The sequence below is a fragment of the Corella eumyota genome, chromosome 5 (genome assembly GCF_963082875.1).
Source record: "Corella eumyota chromosome 5, kaCorEumy4.1, whole genome shotgun sequence".
In the NCBI taxonomy this organism is placed as follows: Eukaryota; Metazoa; Chordata; class Ascidiacea; order Phlebobranchia; family Corellidae; genus Corella; species Corella eumyota.
The window spans coordinates 10613958-10620670 of record NC_137494.1 but is presented as its reverse complement, the minus strand read 5'-3'; the positions used below and the strand labels follow the sequence as shown (position 1 = coordinate 10620670).

At 53.3% G+C, this 6713-nt stretch overlaps 1 pseudogene; it reads right to left on the bottom strand.

Annotated features, from left to right (window-relative positions):
* LOC145754242 (large subunit ribosomal RNA) overlaps nt 1–188 on the bottom strand; it is a 1298-nt pseudogene extending 1110 nt beyond the window's left edge.
* Nucleotides 189–6713: the final 6525 nt, after the last annotated feature.

Genomic DNA, 6713 nt, shown 5'->3' with positions numbered 1-6713 from the left:
AGGCATAGTTCACCATCTTTCAGGTCCCAAAGCGGGCGCTCCTGCTCGACCCCTCCTACGCGGCGGACGAGATTGGCCGGTACTGCCGTCGCCGCCAAAGCGGCAAGTTCAAACCTTCGCCGGACCGGGCCGGCATTCACCTTCACTTCGCTGTTCATCGGGCGTTGGCCAATGTCGTGCGTCTTTGTCCGGGCGATTCCCGAAGGTCGCCCGACTTGTGTTTTTTACGCGCGCGCCGGTTGGCTGATCTCGCGACAAAGGTAGCAAACATGCCGAATTTCGACAATTTTCGAAAACGTCCGTTTCTGTGCGGGAAATTGTTTATCGGGCGTCGGCCGATGTCGTGCGTCTTTGTCCGGTCGATTCCCGAAGGTCGCCGGACTTGTGTTTTTTACGCGCGCGCCGGTTGGCTGATCTCGCGACAAAGGTAGCAAACATGCCGAATTTCGACAATTTTCGAAAACGTCCGTTTCTGTGCGAGAAATTGTTCATTGGGCGTCGGCCGATGTCGTGCGTCTTTGTCCGGGCGATTCTCGAAGGTCGCTGGACTTGTGTTTTTTACGCGCGCGCCGGTGGGCTGGTCTCGCGACAAAGGTAGCAAACATGCCGAATTTCGACAATTTTCGAAAACGTCCGTTTCTGTGCGGGAAATTGTTCATCGGGCGTCGGCCGATGTCGTGCGTCTTTGTCCGTGCGATTCTCGATGGTCGCCGGTCTTGTGTTTTTTACGCGCGCGCCGGTGGGCTGGTCTCGCGACAAAGGTAGCAAACATGCCGAATTTCGACAATTTCGAAAACGTCCGTTTCTGTGCGGGAAATTGTTCATTGGGCGTCGGCCGATGTCGTGCGTCTTTGTCCGTGCGATTCTCGATGGTCGCCGGTATTGTATTTTTTACGCGCGCGCCGGTGGGCTGGTCTCGCGACAAAGGTAGCAAACATGCCGAATTTCGACAATTTTCGAAAAAGTCCGTTTCGGTGCGGGAAATTGTTCATCGGGCGTCGGCCGATGTCGTGCGTCTTTGTCCGGGCGATTCTCGAATGTCGCCGGATTTGTGTTTTTTACGCGCGCGCCGGTGGGCTGGTCTCGCAACAAAGGTAGCAAACATGCCAAATTTCAACAATTTTCGAAAACGTCCGTTTCTGTGCGGGAAATTGTTCATCGGGCGTCGGCTGATGTCGTGGGTCTTTGTCCGTGCGATTCTCGATGGTCGCCGGTCTTGTGTTTTTTACGCGCGCGCCGGTGGGCTGGTCTCGCGACAAAGGTAGCAAACAGGCCGAATTTCGACAATTTCGAAAACGTCCGTTTCTGTGCGGGAAATTGTTCATTGGGCGTCGGCCGATGTCGTGCGTCTTTGTCCGTGCGATTCTCGATGGTCGCCGGTATTGTATTTTTTACGCGCGCGCCGGTGGGCTGGTCTCGCGACAAAGGTAGTAAACTTTTCGAAAATTGTCGAAAGGTAGCAAACATACCAAATTTCGACAATTTTCAAAAACGTCGGTTTCTGTGCGGAAAATTGTTTATCGGGCGTCGGCCGATGTCGTGCGTCTTTGTCCGAGCGATTCTGGAAGGTCGCCGGACTTGTGTTTTTTACGCGCGCGCCGGTTGGCTTGTCTCGCGACAAAGGTAGCAAACATGCCGAATTTCGACAATTTTCGAAAACGTCCGTTTCTGTGCGGGAAATTGTTTATCGGGCGTCGGCCGATGTCGTGCGTCTTTGTCCGGGCGATTCTTGAATGTCGCCGGATTTGTGTTTTTTACGCGCGCGCCGGTTGGCTGATCTCGCGACAAAGGTAGCAAACATGCCGAATTTCGACAATTTTCGAAAACGTCCGTTTCTGTGCGGGAAATTGTTTATCGGGCGTCGGCCGATGTCGTGCGTCTTTGTCCGGTCGATTCCCGAAGGTCGCCGGACTTGTGTTTTTTACGCGCGCGCCGGTTGGCTGATCTCGCGACAAAGGTAGCAAACATGCCGAATTTCGACAATTTTCGAAAACGTCCGTTTCTGTGCGAGAAATTGTTCATTGGGCGTCGGCCGATGTCGTGCGTCTTTGTCCGGGCGATTCTCGAAGGTCGCTGGACTTGTGTTTTTTACGCGCGCGCCGGTGGGCTGGTCTCGCGACAAAGGTAGCAAACATGCCGAATTTCGACAATTTTCGAAAACGTCCGTTTCTGTGCGGGAAATTGTTCATCGGGCGTCGGCCGATGTCGTGCGTCTTTGTCCGTGCGATTCTCGATGGTCGCCGGTCTTGTGTTTTTTACGCGCGCGCCGGTGGGCTGGTCTCGCGACAAAGGTAGCAAACATGCCGAATTTCGACAATTTCGAAAACGTCCGTTTCTGTGCGGGAAATTGTTCATTGGGCGTCGGCCGATGTCGTGCGTCTTTGTCCGTGCGATTCTCGATGGTCGCCGGTATTGTATTTTTTACGCGCGCGCCGGTGGGCTGGTCTCGCGACAAAGGTAGCAAACATGCCGAATTTCGACAATTTTCGAAAAAGTCCGTTTCGGTGCGGGAAATTGTTCATCGGGCGTCGGCCGATGTCGTGCGTCTTTGTCCGGGCGATTCTCGAATGTCGCCGGATTTGTGTTTTTTACGCGCGCGCCGGTGGGCTGGTCTCGCAACAAAGGTAGCAAACATGCCAAATTTCAACAATTTTCGAAAACGTCCGTTTCTGTGCGGGAAATTGTTCATCGGGCGTCGGCTGATGTCGTGGGTCTTTGTCCGTGCGATTCTCGATGGTCGCCGGTCTTGTGTTTTTTACGCGCGCGCCTGTGGGCTGGTCTCGCGACAAAGGTAGCAAACAGGCCGAATTTCGACAATTTCGAAAACGTCCGTTTCTGTGCGGGAAATTGTTCATTGGGCGTCGGCCGATGTCGTGCGTCTTTGTCCGTGCGATTCTCGATGGTCGCCGGTATTGTATTTTTTACGCGCGCGCCGGTGGGCTGGTCTCGCGACAAAGGTAGTAAACTTTTCGAAAATTGTCGAAAGGTAGCAAACATACCAAATTTCGACAATTTTCAAAAACGTCGGTTTCTGTGCGGAAAATTGTTTATCGGGCGTCGGCCGATGTCGTGCGTCTTTGTCCGAGCGATTCTGGAAGGTCGCCGGACTTGTGTTTTTTACGCGCGCGCCGGTTGGCTTGTCTCGCGACAAAGGTAGCAAACATGCCGAATTTCGACAATTTTCGAAAACGTCCGTTTCTGTGCGGGAAATTGTTTATCGGGCGTCGGCCGATGTCGTGCGTCTTTGTCCGGGCGATTCTTGAATGTCGCCGGATTTGTGTTTTTTACGCGCGCGCCGGTGGGCTGGTCTCGCGACAAAGGTAGCAAACATGCCGAATTTCGACAATTTTCGAAAACGTCCGTTTTTGTGCGGGAAATTGTTCATCGGGCGTCGGCCGATGTCGTGCGTCTTTGTCCGGACGATTCTCGAAGATCGCAGGACTTGTGATTTTTACGTGCGCGCCGGTGGGCTGGTCTCGCTACAAAGGTAGCAAACATGCCGAATTTCGACAATTTTCAAAAACGTCCGTTTTTGTGCGGGAAGTTGTTCATCGGGCGTCGGCCGATGTCGCGCGTCTTTGTCCGAGCTTTTCTGGATGGTCGCTGGTCTTGTGTTTTTTACGCGCGCGCCGGTGGGCTAGTCTCGCGACAAAAGTAGCAAACATGCCGAATTTCGACAATTTTCGAAAACGTGCGTGTCTGTGCGGGAAATTGTTCATCGGGCGTCGGCCGATGTCGTGCGTCTTTGTCCGGGCGATTCTCGAAGGTCGCCGGATTTGTGTTTTTTACGCGCGCGCCGGTGGGCTGGTCTCTCGCGACAAAGGTAGCAAACATGCCAAATTTCGATAATTTTCGAAAACGTCCGTTTCTGTGCGGGAAATTGTTCATCGGGCGTCGGCCGATGTCGTGCGTCTTTGTCCGAGCGATTCTGGAAGGTCGCCGGACTTGTGTTTTATTACGCGCGCGCCGGTGGGCTGGTCTCGCGACAAAGGTAGCAAACATGCCGAATTTCGACAATTTTCGAAAACGTCCTTTCTGTGCAAAAAATTGTTCATCGGGCGTTGGCCGATGTCGTGCGTCTTTGTCCGGGCGATTCTCGAAAGTCGCCTGACTTGTGTTTTTTTACGCGCGCGCCTGTGGGCTGGTCTCGCGACAAAGGTAGCAAACATGCCGAATTTCGACAATTTTCGAAAACGTCCGTTTCTGTGCGGGAAATTGTTATCGGGCGTCGGCCAATGTCGTGCGTCTTTGTCCGGGCGATTCCCGAAGGTCGCCGGATTTGTGTTTTTTACGCGCGCGCCGGTTGGCTGGTCTCGCGACAAAGGTAGCAAACATGCCGAATTTCGACAATTTTTAAAAACGTCCGTTTCCGTGCGGGAAATTGTTCATCGGGCGTCGGCAGATTTCGTGCGTCTTTGTCCGGGCGATTCTAGATGTTCGCCGGTCTTGTGTTTTTCACGCGCGCGCCGGTGGGCTGGTCTCGCGACAAAGGTAGCAAACATTCCAAATTTCAAAAATTTCCGAAAACGTCCGTTTCTGTGCGGGAAATTGTTCATCGGGCATCGGCCGATGTCGTGCGTCTTTGTCAGGGCGATTCTCGAAGGTCGCCGGACTTGTGTTTTTTACGCGCGCGCCGGTGGGCTGGTCTCGCAACAAAGGTAGCAAACATGCTAAATTTCGACAATTTTCGAAAACGTCCATTTCTGTGCGGGAAATTGTTCATCGGGCGTCAGCCGATGTCGTGCGTCTTTGTCCGGACGATTCTCGAAGGTCGCCGGACTTGTGATTTTTACGCGCGCGCCGGTGGGCTGGTCTCGCGACAAAGGTAGTAAACTTTTCGAAATTTGTCGAAAGGTAGCAAACATGCCAAATTTCGACAATTTTCAAAAACGTCCGTTTCTGTGCTGGAAATTGTTCATCGGGCATCGGCCGATGTCGTGCGTCTTTGTCCGAGCGATTCCCGAAGGTCGCCGGATTTGTGTTTTTTACGCGCGCGCCGGTTGGCTGGTCTCGCGACAAAGGTAGCAAACATGCCGAATTTCGTCAATTTTTAAAAACATCCGTTTCTGTGCGGGAAATTGTTCATCGGGCGTCGGCAGATGTCGTGCGTCTTTGTCCGGGCGATTCTCGATGTTCGCCGGTCTTGTGTTTTTCACGCGCGCGCCGGTGGGCTGGTCTCGCGACAAAAGAAGCAAACATTCCAAATTTCAAAAATTTCCGAAAACGTCCGTTTCTGTGCGGGAAATTGTTCATCGGGCGTCGGCCGATGTCGTGCGTCTTTGTCCGGACGATTCTCGAAGGTCGCCGGACTTGTGTTTTTTACGCGCGCGCCGGTGGGCTGGTCTCGCAACAAAGGTAGCAAACATGCTAAATTTCGACAATTTTCGAAAACGTCCATTTCTGTGCGGGAAATTGTTCATCGGGCGTCAGCCGATGTCGTGCGTCTTTGTCCGGACGATTCTCGAAGGTCGCCGGACTTGTGTTTTTTACGCGCGCGCCGGTGGGCTGGTCTCGCGACAAACGTAGTAAACTTTTCGAAATTTGTCGAAAGGTAGCAAACATGCCAAATTTCGACAATTTTCAAAAACGTCCGTTTCTGTGCGGGAAATTGTTCATCGGGCATCGGCCGATGTCGTGCGTCTTTGTCCGAGCGATTCCCGAAGGTCGCCGGACTTGTGTTTTTTACGCGCGCGCCGGTTGGCTGATCTCGCGACAAAGGTAGCAAACATGCCGAATTTCGACAATTTTCGAAAACGTCCGTTTCTGTGCGAGAAATTGTTCATTGGGCGTCGGCCGATGTCGTGCGTCTTTGTCCGGGCGATTCTCGAAGGTCGCTGGACTTGTGTTTTTTACGCGCGCGCCGGTGGGCTGGTCTCGCGACAAAGGTAGCAAACATGCCGAATTTCGACAATTTTCGAAAACGTCCGTTTCTGTGCGGGAAATTGTTCATCGGGCGTCGGCCGATGTCGTGCGTCTTTGTCCGTGCGATTCTCGATGGTCGCCGGTCTTGTGTTTTTTACGCGCGCGCCGGTGGGCTGGTCTCGCGACAAAGGTAGCAAACATGCCGAATTTCGACAATTTCGAAAACGTCCGTTTCTGTGCGGGAAATTGTTCATTGGGCGTCGGCCGATGTCGTGCGTCTTTGTCCGTGCGATTCTCGATGGTCGCCGGTATTGTATTTTTTACGCGCGCGCCGGTGGGCTGGTCTCGCGACAAAGGTAGCAAACATGCCGAATTTCGACAATTTTCGAAAAAGTCCGTTTCGGTGCGGGAAATTGTTCATCGGGCGTCGGCCGATGTCGTGCGTCTTTGTCCGGGCGATTCTCGAATGTCGCCGGATTTGTGTTTTTTACGCGCGCGCCGGTGGGCTGGTCTCGCAACAAAGGTAGCAAACATGCCAAATTTCAACAATTTTCGAAAACGTCCGTTTCTGTGCGGGAAATTGTTCATCGGGCGTCGGCTGATGTCGTGGGTCTTTGTCCGTGCGATTCTCGATGGTCGCCGGTCTTGTGTTTTTTACGCGCGCGCCGGTGGGCTGGTCTCGCGACAAAGGTAGCAAACAGGCCGAATTTCGACAATTTCGAAAACGTCCGTTTCTGTGCGGGAAATTGTTCATTGGGCGTCGGCCGATGTCGTGCGTCTTTGTCCGTGCGATTCTCGATGGTCGCCGGTATTGTATTTTTTACGCGCGCGCCGGTGGGCTGGTCTCGCGA